The 24,253-nt window shown below is 41.4% G+C and overlaps 1 protein-coding gene across 1 annotated transcript in view; it reads left to right on the forward strand.

Annotated features, from left to right (window-relative positions):
- The window catches only part of adarb2 (adenosine deaminase RNA specific B2 (inactive)), a 174,258-nt gene that overhangs the window by 35,504 nt on the left and 114,501 nt on the right, over positions 1 to 24,253 (forward strand). The window lies entirely within an intron of this gene.

Raw genomic sequence — 24,253 nt, forward strand, 5'->3', positions numbered from 1 at the left:
AGACATCTGTTCCTTTTCGCTGACATCTTCTGTCTCGTCTGACTTGAGGGCCATGATAGATGCATGTGGCATTTAGAGCTTGAATCATTTTTTGTTTAACATTTTTGTCATGTTTTGCCACAAGGTTCAATATTCCCAGAAAGTTTCCTTGGTTACTTGAGTCCTCTGCGTCTGTGTGTGCGGTTTGAGGGATATTCTGGGATGCGATGTGTGTGGTATAAAACATCCCCAATTGTTTTGATGTATTCCCTGTTGTCTTTTTGCTTGTTTACGTGTTTGTTTACTGACTGTTCAAAGAGCAAACCAAAGACGTGTTGCTGCTTATTTTTGTCACCTGCTCATGCTCTTTCCATGAAAACACAGCATTTATGTGACACTCTTGAATTTGCATGAAGAGTCAACCCTGCATCCTGAAAAGTTACTTTTTTCCTGAATCCGAGTTTTTAATTTCGGAATATTCAAACCAGATCTGTGATTGTCGTGTCACGCTGCTGTAAAACTCCTTCACCTGTCAGCCTCACCTTTTGACTTGGAAATGTCAGAGATAAAATGAGGAGTAATGAGGAGCCAGTAACACACTCATTAATTAAAACAAACATACCTGGTGACCCAGCACACATTCCTCCTCTTCCTCATGTCCTCCCTCTTTTCCTGGTCTTTCTCTGTTCCCTGTTGTAGTCCTCTTCTTGCTTGAATGTTTCTTTGTGGCTTTCTTGTCTTCCCTGTCTGCATCCTGCATGCATTTCTCTCCCGACTTCACACTGTGGCACTTTTCTGCTGAAAAAGCCTGAGAGGTTCACACCTTTTCTCTTCATGCAGGCTACCTGAATGGCAGAGAGCAAACTGTTACATAGTAGTAATAACACGATGTGTGACTTAAGGCGCCGACCATCCTGAATCTCCTCTTGGGATTAATAAAGTTGATCTTAACATTGACCACAACAATATTAATTCTAGTTGTTGCTCTTGCAGCCTCCAACTCATTTTTAGTCGTGGCTTTCTCAAACAGTCTTCAGTTGTTAAAGAAGGACTGAGCAATAACGTGTCTGCCTGCAAAGCCTTGTGGGAAACTCACAAGTAGAAGGTAGGTTGACAGGCAGGTTGGCCATCCAGTGTTTGTGTTCAGATAAAATGATTAGCCAGGTTTTTGGGTTTTTTTCAGCTGTGCTGCTGCCACACGACAGGTGCTTCTCTTTATGTATCAGTGCATTCATTTCTATGTAGTTAATGAGGGGAATCACCATCCTTATCTTCAGTTATCTTCTTTTATATGTTTTATAAATCCCAAACAGACTGAACGTACAAAAAATATCAGAACAGATTAGAAATGCTGATATTTTAGAAGATCAAGAAAAGCAGCATATGCTTGGTGTTTCCCCCTGAAGTACACTGTGATCAGTCAGTTAATATTCTTTAAGTGCCTTAATTGATTTATGGACTACATTATAGCCAGTCAGTCCAGTAGCACTGTAGTGACTGTTTTTGTTGTTCTGTCAGTGTCACTGCGTGTTCAGTCACCGTGGCCATCATTTGCAAATGCCTTTTGCCCTGTCACCCTGCTGTTTGTTCTGAACAAAGCACATTTTGGCTGCAGGGACTGTTGAACGCATCACTTCCTGGGAGTCAGAGGATGGTTTTCAGGACGACGCTACCTGAACACTGGCATATTGAAAAGGTTTGAAATGGGGCTTTGTTTGAAGCACTGTGGAAATGACAAACAGACATTTTGCCTTCCCAAATGACAGATTATCACATTACGTCTGTTGATGGAAGGTTGTAAATATGACAAGAAATAAGAGCACGTGACCGACCGTCTGGTGTTTCCATGAGAGGTAGTGTTTGGCCGCTGTCTGCTGTCATCATCGTGGTTATTCAGTGAGTGGCACTGACAGTTAAACTGGCTTGGATGTTGTCACATGTCCTTGTCAGTCCACTCAGAGTTTGGGGACACACCTCACTATTGTCAGCTTCTATTATCTCTTTACACCCACACACACACACACACACACACACACACACACACACACACAATACAATGTTTTCTTCACATATACACGCAAACACTCAGAAAAATCTCTCCTCCGGCTACACGCCAGCAGGACCAGCTCCTGCAGTACCGTACACACACACACACACACACACACACACACTTCTAGGGGGACCTTGCGACCTTCTCTGTCCGCCCCATCGTTCTCTTGTCCATGTTACACGTCAACTCTCTCATGCCAGTTTGCCTTAAGCTGCAACCCCCTCAGGGTTAGATCAGAACCATTGTAGTGGGCCAACAAGAAATCACTGCCAGTGCTCCCAGCACCGCCACTGTACCACCTTCCCCCAGAGAGCAGTGCCAGTAGTCGTCTCTTAAATCATCTTTATTTTCAAATACCAAGGAAGAAGTGGCCCCTTGGACGGTTTAGACTACGCCTGGAACAGTGATTGAAGGAACCAGGGGGTATGTTCGCGTTACGCCGGAGCTGATTTCAAGATGTTTGGCATCTGGTGTACGCAGCACAGATCAGGCCTTCATCTGATGGAATATAAAACAGCCCTGTCTCGCACTGACAGCAGAGTTGTCACATGCAGACTGAGGAGAAGTGAGACTGTCGAGTGTTTCAGATTTGGGCATCAAGTTTTTACTCAGTCATTGTGTGTTTTTGTTGCTTTGTTTGGTCTAAGTTAGAGTTCAGTGTTTGCTCATTTTGAAGTGTCACACGTCGTGAGCGTGTGTTTATGATGTGTGGATGGAGTGTGCGTTATCATGGTATGTGGATCTACAAAGCCTGGCATCCAATTTCCACACTCTTATACCTACTACACACACACACACACACACACACACAAAGATTTTTCTGTTTCTGTCTCTTTTTTTTTCAGTCCAGGAGCTTTTCTGGTGTCTATTTATCTGAGCACTGATCCAGAACTTTTGTATGAATGACATTACTTTTCTGTTCTCTGGGCTCAGTGAAACATTTGAGAGTTTTACTTGTTACCTAGTGGATTTTGATGATTTTTTTAATTTTTTTTTTTTTTTTTACAATGTGCTCCACTTTACATTGTATTAATATATTCTGATGGCTTGAATGAAAACTTTTTTTTTTTTTAATGGTGCAGCAACGTATTAGCTTCCTAAAGCAGGACAGTAGAGCAATAACTTTAAAATCCATTCCTGAGTTTATTAGTCTGTTGTTAAAAGGAACGATGATAGATGTTGGTGAACACATCAAATTAAACTTAACATTTGAGAGTCACTTTACCTTATTAAAGCCAACAGACCCATAAATATATTAACTATATTACAAATGCATTTGTTTGAGGAAGGGAAATGAATGTGTGGATGGAGGTGACTTAGTTTGCCATGTTTGTCTATAAAAGCATTTATATTACACCCTGTCACGTCCATCCTCTATGCTGTGGGTGCAGGAGTGATTGACTAGTCCTACTCTGATGCCATTAGGTCCTCTAATAGTCTGTTCTAGTGACAGCTTTAACATTCAAGAATTTTTATCCTAAAGACTCTCAGATTAATGTACGTCCCAGTAAAACTGGCACCAGTTTGATCTCAGTTGGCCATTTTATACAGATCAGTTGAGTGAATTGTCTGAGATGGAGCGAAGAATCACCAGAGGTCTCGTTGCAGGAAATATCTAAACAAAGGTTTGTAATTGTGCCTAATATCTTCATCAAGTGCTTTGTCAGTCATCAGCCGTCGCTTCTCTTAATCATCAGCGATTTAGCTGATAAAAGCGAGTTTTGATGATTCGATAAAAAATGATATCAGATGCAGAGAGAAGCTCGTATTGAAGAGAGATGTTAGGGTGGGAAAAAAAAAAGAAAGAAGAAATACCCCTCAGAGCGACACCACAATAATTAGCATAGCAGGAGAGAGAGAGGTGCAGCGCGGGAGAGACAATCATAGCGCCTTAATGTCTGCTGAATGCTATTAATCACCAGCATTACCCATAGTGCCCTGGCTTTTCTTCACAGTTATCTCACGGTGCGGGATGATGATGAGCCTCCCCTCTTGATCCACAGCCATGTCAGCATGATGTGTGTGGCTGTGTGTACTTGGACTTCTATCTCTGTGAGGACTGTTTGGAGCACAATTCTACTGGAGTGAGGACATTTTTGCAAACTGAGGACACTCCTCTTTGAGGTTGAGACTTGGTTTCAGGGTTTAGGTTTAGGTTTGTGTGTTGTTTGTGTGACTATAACGTTATGTCATACTTTTCCTCCACATACTGTAAACACACACACACACATGCAGGTTTCAGAGGTCTTGAATGTCTTGTGTTCTCCTCTAGTTAAGTGGTCCAGGGCTGCAGCACATGTAGATCTGTTTTCCCACAATGCACATCTCTGGGTGGCTTTAATGGGCCGATCGTTGCCCAGAGGTTAGACCACATGGGATGTTTGTGACATTTCCCATAGTGCCTTTCAGCAGCCTCAGAGGACTTATTTATACATCGAGTTTCAAAAGTGTAAGGAAAAACGCACTAAGATGTCAAGTGTTTTTCTGTCTGACACAAACTCCTGTCAGCCCTTTTACTCAAACTACAACTGTCTTCTATCTGAAGTGAATTCTGGTCTACTGAGGCCTCTGTCACTGGGAAACCTGACATCCTCTTCTATAATAGATTTCTGCCCCTGTCGTTGTTTGTCAGCGCAAACAAGTGAGTGGAATAAAGTCCTTGTTCTTTCATTTCATGAGACTGACACCAAAACCTGACAGTCGCTGCTCGTGCTTTAGGATCACTGAGACATTTTGTGTCTGTTTATGGAGTATCTCAGCGTGATGTTCGGTTCTGTGTCTTTGACCTGATATTAACAGAAACATGGGCTGAAAAAAAGGAAAGCTCCTTCTTCCAAATGCAGGTCTTTATCTATGCACCTTACAGCCACACTGAACAAACAGAAGTCATTTTCCTCACATCCAAAATAAGTGAATTGCCCTTGTAGCTCCCCTGTACTGCACATTCTCAGTTTTCATGTGGGAAAACAAAGAACATCACTTTAAAGTTATTATGATTGGCTGAAGTGGAAGAGTTAATGTACTGTAGGCTGCTATATAACAACAAATATGTGATGATAGAGGCTGTAGTGTCACTGAGCGGTGTTAGCATGTTAGCATAAAGTATGTTTTGCTTATGTAAATCATTTATTTACACCGAGTGGCCGTAGACACTTGATTAACAAACCAAAAACTAACCATGTATGTGCAGAGAAAACATGCACGCTCACTGTTACTGGTGAACACGATACATTTGCTTTAAACCTGCAGTTTCTTCTGAAGCTTTGACAACCAGCCATACACCTTGGTGTTTCTCCAACACCTGCTCTCTCTTCTTTCTCTTTCTGCCCCCCCCCCCCCCCCCTCCATCTTCTTTTCCCACCATTGTGGTTTCCTGCATTGTGTCTTGGTCAATCCACCTCTACACATCATTCATCACTATAAACGCTGCTCATCGCTCCCAGTGGAAATATATTTATTGTTGTCATTCACTCATAGGCCATTTATTTAATGTGTTCCCTCTCTCGTCTCTTACCCTCTGCATCTCTGTTCATTGTCGGGAGTAGGTGTATAATGAGAAAATCAAACATGTATTTAATGATAATGGACTTGTGCAAGTGAACGAAGGGAGATTGGAACAGAACAGCAAGCTGGAAAATCAGATCTCAAGATCTCCAAGGTACAAATATAATAGAAAGTCAAAAAAAAAGCCTTTGTGCCTCAGCTATATGAATTCTTCTTTTGTCAGTCTGGGCCTGCCTGTGTCTGCCATTGTTGCTTTTTTTTTTTTCAGAAAAAGAATTGGCTCCCTTTTTTTTTTTCTGGTGCTTTTTCTCCCCATCTTGGCGGCTGACTTTTGCTCACCAATGAGCAGACTTAATTAGGACATTTCTGATATATTTATTCACAAAAGGACTTTGGCTCTACCTCTGACCAATTCATTCTGAACAGAGAGGAGGCAGCTTTCCAGAAATTGGTAATGGCCCACTGGGGAAAAACAGACAATCAGGCTGGTGGGCAGTAATTTATCAAAAAATAAATCTCACTTTAGATGAATTGCAACCTGTTGGTTTGCATCTTATTGATTTGTCAATGTGCTTTGATCACTTTAATGAACTACAGGGCACTGCAGCTGTAGAGACTGGTGGCAGAGGCAAACACTGTGTTTGTCTCCGTATCATTTCTGTTGTGTTGTTTAGAGTCTTGAAGTGTTTGTGAGTGGGATTCAATCATGGTTGTAATATTTCTGATTGCTCCATGGACCTTGTATGATCTTGTTTAGACCTTTTATGATCCTCACCAAACACACGTGTGTAGGATCAAACACTTCTCGACGTTCTCGTCGTGACTGAAAGAATGAAAGCTGCCAATACAACTTTATCCCAAAGAAGAAGAAGAAAGTGGTGGAGCTGGTGAAGACTAAAACTGAAATAACTCCAGCTCAGACAGATACCACCACTACGATAATCCTGATCAATGTGCAGCCAGTCTGAAACAAGGTTGATCCAAGCCAACACCACACACTGAAAGATTTGCAGAGATATGGCTTACAGACAGTGACTCTGGTCTGATAATCAGTAGCTGTGGTGTGCCCGTCAGACTGGAACCAAATGTCAACTTCACCAGGAAATCTTGAGAAGGAGGAGTTTGCTTTTATGTCAATCAGTAGCTGTGCAGAAACTTCACCATAACAGAGAGTGTATGCTGCCCTGGCATTAAACCTTAATTTATGCTGTAGCAGAGAAAACCAATGCACTCAGAAACTGCACTCCACCTCTCCTGACGCTCTTCACGAGTATAATCACTGCAACCCCTAATCCACCAACTACCTATATTAACATGTTACCCATCTCACAAGCCTGGGAAAAACAAAGCTGCTTTCAAATCCGTAGCTTTACGACCATTTGTGCTCTGTCATCTCAAACCACACTCTGACACTATTATGGCCCAGCACTAGCTAGAGCTTTGAATGAACAACATTTAGGTTTTGATTGGCCCATAGGAATATAGACACCCATAGAGCAAACAAGACATGTTATGGCTAAATAACATCTCACATGTTGTACTTGTACTGCTGTCAGACGGACTGTGGGCTTCCTTATTGGCAGAGTGTAAGCTTAAGAAGTGTGTAGTATTACTAGTACTGTACTAGTACTGTACTACTGTTGATTCTGTACAACATACAGGACAATACAGGACCATTACATACCATACAGGACAGACACTTTCTTAAATATATAGGTGACACAATTGTTGTGTGCTATCTGTATTGTGAGTCGTACAAGAACCTCTTAGTGATACTCCATAATTACCTTCACACTTAATCTTACACTAAATAAAAAAGTGTAAGATACACTGTAAGTATATAGTTTAGTAAGTATAGTAAGTATATATATATATATATATATATAACATATACTGTATATACACTGTAAGTGTATATATATGTTATATATATATAACATATACTGTATATACACTGTAAGTGTATATATATGTTATATATATATATATATATATATATATATATATATATATAATTGATTTTAGAAAAAAGATCAATTTCAATTTCTTAGACCATTTTAACAGGACAAATGCAAACTGCAGAGAGTTACAGGTACGTTGGGACTCACTGATAAGAAACTACACTTTGATGTGAACACTAGAACAATGTTCAAGGACAACAAAGTCAGTCCTTACTTTCTTAACTTGGTCATTTTAAATGTTGGAAGTAAGTATCATTTAGGAAATCTTGCCAACACAAGTGAGTAAAACTATGGAAATTCAAATCCATCCTTTCAGAATTCATCCCACCCACTATGAATTTGACATGTTGACCTCTGCTCACACAGGGTTTTAAAAATGAGATGCAACAAGTTGAAGTTTTCTTAATATAAGCATAATATAAACTACCTCGAGTCCTCACACGCCTCAGCAGTTTATTTTTCTTTATTCACGTCTCCTCTAATTCTAACAAACATCATTACCCAGTTGCGTATAATGTAGACACTTTAATCATCGTTTTTATTCTCGCTTTATTGTTTTATTGTTTATTTTTCTGCAGTAACTATATTATAGTATATATATAGATAAATATCTGAACTGAACTGGCAACATGGAAAAGAAAATGTTAACGTTATTTTCCTGTGTAAGGTTTATATAATAAACACTGTCAGTGCAGGTGTGTGTGTGTGTGTGTGTGTGTGTGTGTGTGCATGTATAGACTTGTACTCATTCCCTAAAATGACATATTGCCCTTTACCTCAATACTCAATCATGCTAACCAACTTAATGTTATTATGGCATTTTGCCAACACACACACACACACACACACACACACACACACACATACAGAGACACACATACTCACACACACACTCTACATAGCTATCCTCACAAAAGGAAAAGGTCAGCATTTTAATGGCTTTGCTCCCTGCGGTAATCGCCTTTTTGGTTAGCTGTGCAAACTAAATGAAAAGATGTTGGCCCACGTGTGGGGTTAACCTATGCTGCTCCATTTCAGTAAGTGACGTGCCATTAGCCTTGCCCTCCGCTGTGAGCTCTGTGAAATTGGGTAATCCACTGACACACTTTGCTGTCCGTCAGTGAGCTCTGGGGGAGGAGATTTCCCTGTTAAACTCTCATTTCATTATTATTGTCTCAACACGACTCTCCACATGGCTTAAGAGCTTGGAAAATATGAGGAAGATCAAGAGAAAAAGAAAGGAAGCTGCTCGTTGCCTTTATCGTCGTGCACTCTGCTATAAATGTGCCAGTGGTCTTGGTGTGAACTCACTGTGTTAACGTTGTTGTTAAACAGTTCTTCAACTGAGGGTCGAAGCTGAAACCGTAGCATGTCACAATAAATAAAATATTAAATAATGAGTACATAATATAATAATAGTACCTTCATATTTATATTTATAATAGTTTGATGAGGTGATTTGTCTGTTAAATCTGTAGCTAGCTTAGTATAAACTAGAAATGTAGGAAGGAATGCTTACTCAGGGCAGCACAGTTTTTTAGTGGTTAGCACTGCTGCCTCACATCAAGAAGGTTCCTGGTTTGAAACCCATCAGGGGCCTTCCTGTGTGGAGTTTGCATGTTCTCCCTGTGCTTGCGTGGGTTTTCTCCAGGTGCTCTGGTTTCCTCCCACAGTCCAAAAACATCAAATCAGCGTCGGCCGGTCCGGAGCTGCTCCTGGTCGTTTGCTCGTCTTTGTCTTCACGTTGCTCACCAGTCGTCTCAGGTGGCTCCAGTTTGACTGAACTTCACCTGAAAATGGACGTTACAGAAAATACTGAAAGAGCCGCAATTTCATACGATCGTTTTATCTTGTTGCATTCCTTAATTCATTCATATACACAAGAAATATTTTTGTTGGAGCTGTCAGTGTGGTGATATAGTTCAGCTGTTGGTGGGGCACTGCTCCATCTGTGGTCATTGTTTAGGTACTACCAATAACCATACAAAATGAGACAATAGCTTGTAAGCCTGGAAATGTGTTTATTTGAATGAGATGTTTTGACATACGAGACTGAAGGGAACATGTGGCCCATCAGTCACATTTTTCAATGAGCGATCTCATCTCACACTGAATAAGGTGATGGAATTTCCAGCATCTGAGCAGTATTTTAAGTAAAGAACCATGCTGCCAATAAATGGTGCTAAGTATAATTGCAGTTTGAATTTCTTTATTGCTTCATTGAAGAGTCTAGGTTTTAACAGACAAACGTGACAAGATTAATTCCCCAAATCTGCATTGAAGTCTCAAGACATGAAAGAGCCTAACTAATAGGAGTAAATAGAGTAAGACACGTCCTCTGAATGTAGTAAACTGCACCGCTGCTCCCCTCCTGCTGCAGCTAAAATCCTCCTGATTGGTTTAAGAATGCACGCTTGCACTGATGATCAGCATAAATCCATGTGGAGAATTTCACAAAGTCCACAAGTGTCCCCTTTAGGGAGGAGAGACGAGTGACAGAGGGCTCCGTAGTCAATGTTGTTTCCACACTAGCCAGCGTGCATCACGTCCTAATCCTTCCCCCTGGAACGCAGTCAGCGTTAAACTAGCTGGAATGAGTGCCATGCAGGGAGTAAATGGAGGGAAACGACCATCCACAATGGCCCTGGAAAGTGGCTGCTCTTGTAAATGGGAGGATTAGAGGGGAAGAAATCCTTCTCTCCTTGTGTAGGCGTGCCCACAGAGACAAAGCCCAGTGTTTACACGTTCTCTGTACCTGCTGTCCTCTAGCCTGAAGTTCACTGTCTGAGTGCAGTAGGAGTAGTTAGGAGTAGCAGTTACTGTTCTTAGCCATACTAGCAGCCTGGCTCTGTTTCTAACATATCAATAATCAATGGATTGGCATGAAATTTAGGACATGCACTTAATTAATTAATGAAATTGTTATTATTTTGTATTTTATTCAACCTGTTTAATAGGTTAAGGTTAAGGTTATCAATCTTTTTGATCAACAGAAGAAACCCACAGATTTCAATGAGACATTTCAATACTTAGCAAGCAAAACCAAACTGAAAACCTGGTTACAAAGAGGTCAAATTACTGAAGAAATGGAAGCTTGAGTTCAGCCTTGAATTGTTCATTAATTTAATTTCCCTGTGCAAACTAGTCCAAGTGGCTGGAGCAGAAAGCATGAATGCTTTCTTTCCCATCTCTGTCCTAATGCTGGAGACAGGAATTATAAAGTACTTTGTCAATGTCAAAAAGTGCAGTCCATTTCCATTTTGTGTTCCTTTGAGCATGTTAGTATGAATTTTATGTTTAACTCAATGTGGTTATTTCTTAACCTTATGTTTTTATTCTGCCTCTCCTGCTTCTCGTTCGTCAGCATATATGAAAAAGGTTGAGGCTAATCACAAGACCATTGTCTTTCACTGCTACATTAGTGCCTTAAATGGAGCCCATGAAGTGGCAGCCCTCAAGGTCTCTCAGTTGTTCAGACTACATGCAGGAAGTAATGGCAGTAGAAAGTCATTTGCATTCCACACCTTCCTCCTGACAAATAGGAAACTGGCTTTCCAGGGAGCGTGGATAGGCATGACTGGAGAGAATAGAGCAGACCAGCACCCATGTTAGTTGCGATCCCTGTCTCGAGCCAACACTTTACTGATGCTCCACTTCTTTCAGCTCTGTCCTGTTACTCTTTCCTTTGCAGCCCCATTCGTCCAACTCTCATCCCACCTGTTCATGTCACTTTCTCATTCTTGCCAGTTTGATTTTTAGCTTTTTGTAATATTGTGCAACTGCTTCATCACTGCTCGCCTCTCGTGCTCTCTCATGTTCGCTACACTACGATTCCATGCATGCTGACAATCACGCCGTGGATCCTTGCAACGTTTATTTATTTTTTAACATCTGTGACATTTAGGTGAAGTGAGAAAAAACAGTCTGGAGTGCACCCCAGATAAGGAGTCATTGTTTGTGTCTGGCTCTATATGAGGCGCCTGATGATCTGTTTAGAGGGCCACACACTTAACAAGCACTTAATTTTCAGGTTCTGCAGTGTCTGATGACACATAAATAACAGTGAATGTCATTATGCTAATACTTGGCAGAAAAAGGTGTAGGCTGAGAGCTGTGAGTGGGATCGGGTCTAGTGTTGTGAATGGTGGAGGCTTGTGTCAGGCAGGAAAGTGTCTTTAGATGATGGAGCCATTCAGTCTCATGGTCATGCCTCTCGGAAATACCGTCTGGTAATGTCTGTGCTCTTCCAGGTGCCTGCAGTGGGATGCCAGGCATCTTCGTTCCGCCTTCTTTTTCGCTTCCCATTTCCTGCACAAAAAATAACCATAAAGCCTCATTCTCAATCTGAAAATTATACACACGCGGAAAACTGTTTTTCCAATCAAAACAGGCCTTGGTCTCTTGAATGTGGCATCTAATCAGTGATGCTCTTCAAACATTGTCAAAGATTGGCTTCCAAATGTTCAGACAGTTACAAAGAATAGTGGAGCGAAACGTTGAACACATGTTCATTAATAACAAGTCTTTGGTGGAAACATGGAAGCTAATCAGACAAACCTTGCCTTATTGAGGTAATCAGGAGAGGTGTGTGTGTATGGGTGCATTTGTGTGTGTGATCGGGCTCCCAGGTAATTATAGCAGACAGCTGCCATGGCATCCTGGATCAGTCCCACGTCAACAAGCCACTAACACACACTTTGATGCACGTACACACAAACACAAAATAGGTCCCACATCAGCATGGCGTCATTATTAGCAGGCTGATGCCCAGATTTGTGTCATTTTATTCAACGTGGCAGAAAAGCCCAGGCAAACAGGGGATGCAGTGCATCCAGAGTGGCTTGTACGGAGATGAGATGCACCTGCCAGGGAGCAAAGCAGACAGTCAGTGGGAAACAATGATTTCAAAGCTCACCATGATGGTATGCAGCATGCAGATTCTGTTATTCAAAACATCCACTGCCTTGTTTACAGAACAGGGTATAGAGATGGTGGATGGTCTCACCTGGCCAACAGAGCTAAAAATGGGATGTGGTTGTCCATCTTTATCCCCTCTCCTTTCCACACCACATCTTTCTCTTGATGTACCCTGATCTGTCAAAACACTCCCCTGTCGATCCTCTTTCCTTCCCCTCTGCCCCCTGCCTCTCTCTCTCTCCTTAGTCTGTGCTGTGTTCAGAAGGCTTGGTATGGTATCATGCCTGCATGCATCATGAACCCGCTAACAAATTACACAGAGTAGCCAGTCCGCTTCCCTTCTCACTCAGCTGTCAAGTGGAGCCACTGAAGCATCCCCCCTCCACTCCTCTCCACCTCCATCCATCCATACCTCAATCTCACCATCCAGCTTCCCCTTTCCTGGCTCAGTCTTTTTCCTGCTCAGCCTTATGAGCTCCACTGCACCATTTCTTACACCTGCATGCCCATCAGGGCTGTAGAAATGTTCTCCCTCCTCTTCATCATTCCCTTTTATTTATCTATCCATCTCATCACCTCTCCTATTGCCTCATCTTCCTTTTTTCATCTTTGCGCCTTCCCACACAGACACAAGAGAGAGAGAGAGATATCTAACAAGAAAGCACCTCTTCACTTACTAACCAGCTATTTACAAAGTTTTTTTTAAATATTATATTGGGTTAAATCCAGGTTTCCAATTGATCCTTATCAGTTAACCCTCAATCACCAGTCAGGTGCTAAACACAGTTTAGTGCTTGTTCCCAAAGGTCAGTGGAATTATTATGGTTTAATAACAGAAAATAGTGCTTCTTATAAAAGAATAGAAACAGGACGTTGGATAGGAGGCAAACTTTGAATCAGTAACAACCTCTTTGCTGGCAGCAGGAGGTGAGTAAGCACCTTAGTCATCAAGCACCCACCTACATGTAATAACTTCTCAGAAAACTTATGAATTATTTACACATTGTTAGGTCAGGGATATCTTTAGGTTAGAAGCAAAAATTGGTAAATGCACAAAACACAAAAGTAGTCTAGAGCCATTTCAGTGTGACAGGGAGAGTAAAGCTAATTTCAGTTTCATTTGTTGTATCACATCTGCTGCCTTTTTCACAGAAGCAACCACCTGTACTGGATGTGTCAACTTCCACAGCTTACAGGCTTTGTCAGTTAGGAAAAGGTGGTTTGAACAATTAGACTGCTACTTGTCCCTATTGTTCTTTATTAATATAAGATGGGTCTTCACACATGAAGTGTCTTAGTATAAATGGGATATAGGACAATGACACCACACACTGTTAAACCATAAGCTAAAAATGGGATAGTCATCAGCTCATTTTGAGCTCGGCTGATTATCTGCTTAGAGATTTATTCTTCGAGGAAGTGGACACTTGGTCAGAGCCTGAATGCTGGGTGTCTAACCTGACACTGGGATATCAGCACCAAACACAATGAGCTCAGCCAGTCTGCCATCCAGGTAGCAGAGGAGCAAGACATGGCTGTGATTAATAGCTTAGTGGTGAAGCTGTTGACCTGTGAAGGTCACCAGGTTGTTTCCTGTTTGACTAACCACATCAGCACACATGGCACACTTATAACCATAATGCATGTAGTCACACACTCACACAAAAAATGCAAATGCTGTTGTGTTAGTATACTGCATATATCACTGGTAATGGAGGACAAAACATTATCCAATCCAAAATAAACAAGTTAAAACAGTTTAAGATGCACTTACAGCACACACCATATTTTACTTCAAACAGAACTATCCTCTGCCCAGTCAGTCAACAAGTACCATAGTATGAGCAGCCAGTCAAATATGTTAGAAGGTTGACCTTATGGTGCGGTTGAAATGGTGAGGTGCAGCACTAATGTGAATGTTTTCTTAACGGTAAACAAAGCTAGCTTAGATGCAAAAAGCAATTTGCCTGTAGCATAGTAGTACTCTTTAAATGAATATGGAAATACTAAGGTGGCAACCACAAAGCCAAAACCAATGATTTGGCTAACATTAGCACAGTTACTACCATACTTAATCCTGGCACAAAGCCTAGCTGCAGCAGTGGAGGTAACATTCCTGATGGCATCAGTCCTAAAAGGGCTGATAGATACAGACATTTATAACAGACTGGCCTGTGCAGGTTTGACTTGAGAAGTAGCCCTCAAATCTCTTTGGCACATGCAGAATAGAGCTCTTAGTCTTAGCTTACATTCATTTAGCTACCTCAGCTATTATGACTGCAAATTCAAGAGCTATTTCACATAAACTCCATTTCATGCAAGCACCCAAATTGCTCACCAATGGCAGCATGAGGCCAAAACAAGGAAGCCTCTTCCAGTTACTAACCTGTTGTTCACTGACAACATTCAGTCCGAAGTCCGGTGTCATGAAGTCCTCTTGCAGGAACCATGATGCCAGTACATTTATCAGATACATCGTGGGCAATGATGTCACCTGTGTGGTCCTCTGGGATGTTTGCAAACAGTAGCCTTGCAGCTGCCAGTTTTCACTGATGAAAGGCACTGTCAAGGAGAGGTATGGCTCAGAGAATCTGCCTGACCATAAATCCGTTGTTGCCATAAAGTGTGAAGTTTGGGGATATGAATCATAGAATTTCAGCAGAGCTGTCTGACTGAAAGATTTTCAGACCAGCAGTGTGTATCTTGGGTCTTTGCTTGGAATCATCTCTCTCAACCACTTGAACTTGCAGCATGTCTTTCATGATGTAATTGGTGAGTGTCTACGTCTCCCCATCGGTTACTTCTCTTGTCATAAGGCCCTTTTTGTAGGACTCACTATAGTCTATAGTTTGCCAAGTGTCTATCTGTGTCCGTGCTGTTTTTGGCCTGTCCTGGAGAGCTGAGTCTCAAAACTCTACCATAGTCACTGTATTTGGTTTGATGGTTTGTTCACAAAAGTGCTTAACAGATTCCTGCTATTTGAGTAACATCCATCTTCTTAAAGCCAAACCATCTCCATGTTAGTAAAGATCATTCTGTCTGATCAGAGCAAGGTAGTGCTCAGTCTGACAAGTGTACAATAGGGCTGTAGTGTCTTGGATGTAAGGTACCTTGTGTGCACTGCCTAAGCAAACATTTGCATTTTCTCGTTGCTGAGGTGTTAGGAGAGGTGTTGGAGCAAAGGTTTGTGTTCCTCTGGTTCACAAGGTATGTATTGGATATTTACAGTAAAATTATGTCTATGGTTCAAATAATTGGGCCATTTTTGAGACCAGTCTCAGTGTGTATTTTCCATGTAAATAAAGCATCAGTTTTCTAAGTGCTTATGTTGCTGAACCCTGTCAACAAGTTGCTGCAAAGAGAGGAGATGATCCCTTTAACTGGATTGACACTTGTGTCAGGTGCTTTGCAATGGATGCACCAGCTGTGTAAGAAGATGAGTTTTCAGTGCTTGGGGACACAGACATACAGTGACCACCACATTTACCAACAAAAGGTAGAGGCTACATATTTAGGTTTAGGGACATCAACTACCTGCTTAGGTTTAGGCAACATGAACTCACTAAAACTCACTCGCTTAGTGTGGCTTAATCGGTTGTTATTGATTTGCCTGTAATTTGTTCTGTGGCGTGTTCATGTGGTGCTCCATTGTTTATGGTTAGCATGTAAGGGAAAGTGTTAAAGGTATAGTCTTTTATTCAGCAATGCTGCCTTGAGTATTAATATAGGATTGTAGTTGATGTTATATAATATACTGTAGCGGCACCTAGGGCACCAAAACAGTCAGGCCCATCATCCAAAACCTTGATCGACCACACATTAAACTTTATTTTCACAGTAAAAAAGGTGTTAAAGACATGACTAAAAGTGTCAACACCCTTCTGCCTCATTGAAACAGACCTCTGTTCTTCAAATAAAAAGCCCATTTGTCATGACTACCAGCAGCATTTGGATTATCATAGAATAAAACAAAGGATACTTGCTTCTTCTAAAAAGAGCTAGAGCAACATTAATTGTACCCTTAATGAAGAAACGGAGAAAATCTTACTAAGAATAGTGAAGCTGAAGGCAGCTGGATGTTCCTGGTACCACAGCCGCTACTATCATTGTTAAAAAGTTTGATTGATGTGGCCATATTGAACACAATGATAGTTCAAATGGTAGAAAATGAACAGTTTTGCCTGAGATCAAGGTGGAAGTCACATCAGGAACGATCGACTTTGACAGAGAAACATAGAAAATAAATGAATGTGTCACATTACTTCTGGGAGAGAGCCTTCTGGACAGATGAAACAAAATGAGAGCTATTTGGTATGTCTGTGTTCATAGATGAAAAAATAAGCTTTCACAGAGAAGAACCCCATGTTTACAGTGCAACATAGAGGAGGCTCAGTGATGTTTCTTTGCTGTGACTTTAACGGCGGTGTAGAAGGTGACCAGCAGCTCCTGTGGCAGGTTAAAGTTCCTGAGCTGCCACAGTATAGTATAGTATAGTTAGAAGTATAGTTTCTGCTGGCCTTCTTCCGGATGCGTCTAGGTGGGAGGTCCATTTCAAGTCCCAGGAAATTGTGGATCCCAGAAACCTGAAGGTTTCCACAGTAGACACAGTGATGTTGAGGAGGGGAGGGAGTCCGGGGGGCTTCTCTTGAAATCCACTATCATCTCCACAGTCTTGTGTGGGTTCAGCTCCAGATGGTTCTGACTGCACCAGTGGGCCAGCTGTTCCACATCCCGCCTGTATGTGGACTCATCACTGTCCTGGATCAGACCAATAACTGTAATATTGTCTGCACACTTTAGGAGCTTCACAGAAGGGTCTCCTGATGTGCAGTTATTAGTGTAGAGGGAGAAGAGCAGTAGAGAGAGAACACACCCCTGGGGGGCACCAGTGCTGATGGTCCGGGGTCCTGTGCTGCTCCCCAGCCTCACCTGCTGTCTCCTGTCAGTCGGGAAGCTGGTGATCCACTGACAGGTAGAGGCAGGCGCTGTGAGCTGGGTCAGCCAAAAACATGTCCCCCTCGCATGATGCAGTGCAGTCCCAAGATGACGGCATCATTCATCGAACCGTTTGCCCAGTAGGCAAACTGCAGGGTGTCCAACTGGGGGCCTGTGATGTCCTTCAGCTGGCTCAACACCAGTATTTAAAAGGGTTTCATGACCACAGATGTCAGGACTGTAGCTGTTTTTTTTAGCCTCTCCCTGTAGCTCTTCTTAGCTACCCTGATCTCTTTTGTCAGCATGTCCCTGGCCTATAATTTTTACTGTAAAAAATTGTCTTTATTTCAAAGTAGGCTCATCCTGCACCTGGAAGCTGACATTTAAGAACTTACTCAGGTTCAGTTCAATCTGTTGAATCAGTCATCTTGGTAACAGAAGCAAAGTTAGAAACAGTAGTGATTAAAATATACACATAGCACTGTTACGGAAGCTGAGAGGTGTGAAAGTGAGAACTGCTGACTGTTGGGTGACTAGTGGGCAACTCAGTGGACTCCCAGAAGACAGGACTTTTCCAGAAACACTCTCACAACTAAGTGAACTAAGTAAGTACAGCGCTGACAGAATCTCTCAAATTGCCCAGTGTTCCCTGTTGTCCCAAGATGGCCAAGCCTGTTCTGTACTGAGATGCAGCTGCAGGTAGTAATTACTGATTAGGCTGTGGAAAGTGGGGACAAATGCACTGTATAATCAGAGAGCTGGTCGACAGTGGGAGCCCTTCACAATGGCTTGTAATTAACAAGATAATTGGTGAGAGATGGCAAAGATTTCTTGAGTTCTTCCTTATTTGCATGTCATTTTGCACAGAGTTCTTTATGACTTCTTTTTTCATCTGTGAAGGTTGAGTCACTAATGATACTGTGTCCTATGGTGTGACTTGCTGGTGTTGTGGCTTCAGACTGAGATTGTGCAGCTGAAGAAAGAAGTAAAGCAGCATGTGCGGCATGCACCTGTACACTCGCATGAGCCAGTATTTGTTTTGTGGCATAATCCACAGTCATAATCCAAGTGCTATTTACGCTGCAGCTCGTCACATTTATATGCAACGTGGGAATGTGCAACAAGCCCCTTTTAAGCATGACTTTTTTCCAGTTAGAAAGCCCTGGAAGGCTGTTTCTGTATCAGGGATTCTTCTTTTAGTCTCCGAGGATGTGTCTCTGCATGTATTCATTAGTGTTATTCTTACAATAACTCCAGTAATGAGTGTTCAGGCAGCTTCCTTTCGAATACCGTTCAGTACATCACACACTCAGATAGGAAGATGTTTATCACTCTTTTTCCAATTATATTTCTCCAGATTAAGGTGTCGCCGTGGCACTTGTTTCCTTGACAACGCTGTCGTTATTTCACACTCCTTACAAGTACCCTTAATCTGAGCAGATATGAAGACTCTCGATGTGTATTTCTTTCCAGTTAGCTACAGTAGTACCGTGGTTCCAACCTCTTAAGCCCACATTGTGGGGTTCTTGTTTGAGTGACTTGAATGGGAAGCGGTGTTGGTACTTGATTTTTCTCTTGTGCTCTCTTTCTCTTGTTCTGATTCTTTCAGCCCATCACCCATTGTGAATTTGAAGAGGCTCCCTGCTGAATTTCATATGTGGCATTGGCTCTTAATGTGTTGGATTGAAAAGAGCATAGAGCAACAAACAGTGTTTAGGAGATTTTGTCTCTTAAACAAAAGATTTTGAGAGAGAAGAAAGCAAAATAAAAAAAAAAAATAAATATATAAGAATCTACATCAGTAAACTGATAAAGCATGAAGGGCATTAATAATGTATATGGTTTTCAAAATTCAATCTTGAAAATGTACGCTGTTGGACAGAAAAACAGAATGACACAGAACAGAGTGTATATTTGACAGGTGACATGATTCTTTTTCATGTAATTGATGTGCTTTGCCATTTCTTTCCCCTTTTTTCATCTTTTGTGGAGCACAGGAATCAGCTAGTGTGATAGATGAACCTGGTGGGGTTCATTTTTCCATCCATACTGCTGGGTAGCCTCAAGTGCAATGAACAGTGGTGCTTTCCCATGCAGGTTATGGCGAAATAGCAGTATTTCCCAGTTAGTTAACATATTTCCATGGTATTTTTTTTAGGAGGGAGTGAGACAGTGTGAATAGGAAAAGATAGTAGCAGTTCTTTTTGTCATTATGGTGACCTTTCAGATGCTTAAATGTTCTCAGTTCTTAATGACAGACTATTTATTTCTAATTATGTCAAACTAATTCACTTTCTCTTTCAATGCCTTTCTTGATGTTATCCCCATCAGGTAAGAATTCTCTTCCATGCAAATGTTTACTGCACACATTTCATTACACGTTTCATCATGTCTGACGTTTGAGTCTGTCACTGACCTCTCACTAACAGGACCTGATATGCATCCTGGTGGGTTTGTCAGCTGCTGAGAATTATGTACCTGTTATCTATACAGTGTATGCAGGGATGTATCATTGCCTGAAAGTAATGTGTAACGCACATTTGTGCTTCCTGACTCAAGCACTAGCCTCCAGGTTGGTCTCAGTCGACGTTGACTCATCTGCTCAGTCACTGGTGCTTGTTATTACACGCCTCCTCTCTCGCCTCACTCACTGAGGAAAAGTTTGTGCCGACTGTAGCAGCCACTGCTGGACTGGAGCTTTGAAGAGATAGAGCACTTTGACAGTTGGGGCTGAAATAGCACAATAGCAACTGTTCACGGTTGTTGTAATTCTGTTTTGTCAAACCACACGCCTGTAGGTGATAGTCTTGCTCTCTCTGATTTCTCCCTTTCAGTCAATGTTTTTTTTCCCCTTCTCTTCCTTTCATCTGCTATTTTTCCTCTAGAATACTCATTCAATTTTTACTGCGGTATGAGACTGTGAACAGCTTGCAGGGCGGGAGTGCAGTAATTACCACGGTTATGTCAGGCGGAGCTGAGGAACGTAGCCTGGGGAGGAGAAAGGCCACTGTGCAGTGATGGCCCCCTGAAATTAATGGAGAATTGGAAATGAATCAATAGCTAATGAAAATGTGTGTTCACTCGATTACTGCTTTTATGACGGCTGTAGCCTCGGGTGGGGTGCTTTGTCACCCGACTACACAGAGTGCGGTGGCGCCTATCTATGTCTGTTTTGCTCTTTCTCATAATATTCATCTCTCTGCTCATTTCTCTGTGATGTTTGCTATTTGTCGGAACTTCTTTTTGCTTCCTACTGCCTTCTGTGGTTTTGGTTACAAATTACCTGAGATATGATGAAAGGCTTCATTTCATGTTTAGCAGGAACAAACGACAGATTGTTTTTAAAGATATTTGACTTTTTCATGTTTGTTTTTGCAGTAAGGGTAAGTCCTGACTCCCTAATTACTAGCAAATAACAGTGGTGGATTTACCACTCAAAATTAATAGTCATTTTTGAAACAGTAGATCTTTGACGTAAAACTGATTTTTAAAAATTTTTTAAATTTTAAATTTTATTTTACATCTGAGTCTCTTGCAGTTCACTTAACACCGTTTTTGACTGACAACAAGCTGGTCAGACCCGCACAGGGAACACCAGACTGTGTGATCCGGCTGACTACAGAGTCCTATGTTTGAGGCTCTAGCATGCCGAGCTGGGCACTTTTTCAGCTACCTTTGTCTTTTTTGCTTTTCTTCTTTCCCCTCTTTGCACAGGCTGCTTTGTTATGACAAACCACTGTGAATATTTGCTCCACAACTGGTGGTAGAATATTTTGTCATAGCTAGCTAAAAAATATTTTTGGGTTCTAGAGTTGGTTGAAACCTGTTAACCAATAATATAATAGACAATAAAGTAAATTTAAGATGGAGCATTAATTCTGTGTTCATACAGCCCTGTTTGGGGTTTTGATGGTTCAAATTTGTGGTTTACTGGCCTTGTTTTCAATCTACTCCTGTCAGTGTTTTTTTAAAGGCTTTTTGGGCAAGATGTAATAGCACAATGTGTAAGGCCAATGCAATGCTACCCTGTATTGTAAATATTTCCAAATCAGAACAAGTATTTGTGTGTTGAGTGTTTCAAGAGGATCACAGCAACTCTTATGGCTCATTCAGATGTAACTTAGCTAACATTTGTATTGTGCTGATAGATACATAACAAACAAACAAGCAAACAAAATTAAATCAATCTGCCCAGCAGAAATATGGCCAACGTGGCTTCACCTTTACTCTCTCAGTGGTCACCATCCTGAATCTCCTCTTGGGATTAATAAAGTTGATCTTAACATTGACCACACCAATATTAATTCTAGTTGTAGCTCTTGCAGCCTCCAAATTATTTTTAGTCATAGCTTTCTCAAATAGTCTTCAGTTGTTAAAGAAAGCTGCTGTGGGAGCTTCTCTGCCACAGCCTGCTAGCTGTTGCTATAAGGACTGAGCAATAACATGTCTGCCTGCAAAGCCTTGTGGGAAACTCATGGCTTGCACATTGAGGGCAGAGTGTGGACAAGTAGAAAGTAAGTTGACAGGCAGGTTGGCCATCCAATGGTTGTGTTCAGATAAAATGATTAGTCAGTGCAATGTTGGTGTTCATTAGTCTGCTGCTGCCACACGACAGGTGTTTTTCTTTGTCAGTGCATGAATTTATATATTGTTAATGGGATGAAAAGAGAAACTCAAGAAATCTAACAAAGAGGAGTCACCAACCCCTTCCTTTAATCCTTTTTGCTGAAAATTTTCTGTCTTAGCTTCAATGGAAGGAGCCCTATCCGCACATCTTTTGTAAACTCCATCCTCCTCCTACTGTAGTTTCTTTCAGTATCTTGCTGTGGATTTTTGCTTTGACATTTTCCCTATCTACCTTAGTGGCTGCCACCACAAAATAATAATTTTTACAGACCTCTATTTGGTCTACACAAACACTTCAAAGCAGCTGTCAAAGGTCAAGCCTGCCCACACTCAGATTCTATACTTGTTGTTGGCAATGATACAATAGTGACATTTCCAAAAAACAAACATATTTTCAAAATAAAAACATACAAAAAAAAGACTCTTATTGGATTGGATAGGCCTGTGGTTAATCTGACTGACCCTGGTCCTATCTAGGCGTGCTGTAATTGTATTGGACAGTGAGACTGTCTAGTATGGAAACAACAGATACATGAACAGCGGAGAGACATATCCAGGTTGTACAGGGACATGGAGCTCAGTGCACATTAGCTGACTGCTCCCCCAGGATTCACAGATCATTTCTCCTCCCTGACATCGTACATGCAGCACTGCCCTGGGGTGCCTGACAGCGCATGACATCGCATCTGAGCGTGTGCGCTTATATGTGTGTTGCAAAGGTGCCTGAACCTCAAACCATCAGTACCCCATTATCAACTGCATCACAGCTATAAAGTCTGCCTTAGGACTTTATTTTATCTTAGTAGCCTACAGCGACATGAATTATCAATGTAGAAACACATCAACTCATTGTTTTCTGTTCAGCCAATTTAGAGTGTTTTATTGGTCTAGAGACAGGTAATTCATCACAATAAAAATGCAGTTCACTTACAGAATACTGTTTATATTCATTAAATCCATGTAAAATTAATAAATCTATTGTCAGATTTGTAGAAATCAGCTTTTGTGTCTTCTGTGGTTCTAACCAGTTTTGTTGTTGCTGCTGCCTGCTGAGAACTTCATTTTTCAAAATAAACAAACTGTCAGCCATGCATTTAAACCTATTATGTGCCTTGAGTGAGTGTTACATTAGTCTTATAGTCAGATCTAATCTGTAATAAATAACTCTTTGCTCTGATATTCATTTATTCATCAAAGCCTTAAAACTGGATGTTCAAAAAGAGAGACAGTGTTGATACAGATGTTCTATAATGATGAACAGGAAGTGCTTAAAGGATGTGCCACTGCCACAAGACTGGGTAGAACAGGCAAATGTACTGGAGGCTCATACGCTACGGGGCCAAGAAACTCCTAGGTTCACTGTGTGCCAGTTGGTTTTGGTAGTTTAACTACTTGTAAATTTGTTCTGTAATTAAAGTAGAATATCAGCAAAGGAAGGTATTAATTTCTGGGGCCACATCTGCTGCAGGACCTCACTATGATTATGTAGAGTATGGGGGTGTTACCTTTTATTTGATTTGATCTGAACACTGGACTCAGTGTTAGCTTACTGGAAACACTGGCCACACCAAAGGTAGAATCAGTGGTTTAATTAGCTCATAGGCAGTATAATGCGAATGCTAATGCTACCTTTAGCTTAATGATGCTACCAGGCCAAGTATTTTAATCAAATAATGTTAAACTTTGTGTGGCAGCGTTCTTTGAGGGTGTTACAAGTGTAAGTTCTTCATGAACCGCATTTCAGCGCTGAATGTCTGACTGAGTGCACGTCCAGGAGCCGTATAATTAGACTGGATCCAAAGAGCAGTCAGTCTAAACCCACATAAACAGCTAGAGTAAAGCAGCAGTGGCAGCAGTAAGATGCCACACCGATTAAGAAGCAATCTGTCTTGAAAAGAGAGGGTCACACTGTACACCTTACGCCCCAAAATAGTTTCTGTCCTGTAATGATTATGATGTCCCTCCTTGATCAGAGCTAATAGCAAATCTGTTTGATCCGCTCAGCTATTAAACATATTTACACGCAAACCCAAGAACCACAATAATGGGACTCCAGCTGATCCTATTAGATGTTATATCTCATCCAAAATTATAATTTAGACTTGAACTCAAAGCCAAATCAGAATTTGTTACATGTGGGTCCATGACGACCTCTACACTGACGCATTAGGGAAACACAAATTGTAAATATCCCACTTTGTACACCTTTAAATGCCTTATGCATGTGGTAGCATTGTACAATATTATGGCCATAAGACAAGTTTCACCTGACACATCTGCC

The sequence above is a fragment of the Mastacembelus armatus genome, chromosome 20 (genome assembly GCF_900324485.2).
Source record: "Mastacembelus armatus chromosome 20, fMasArm1.2, whole genome shotgun sequence".
NCBI classification, from domain to species: Eukaryota; Metazoa; Chordata; class Actinopteri; order Synbranchiformes; family Mastacembelidae; genus Mastacembelus; species Mastacembelus armatus.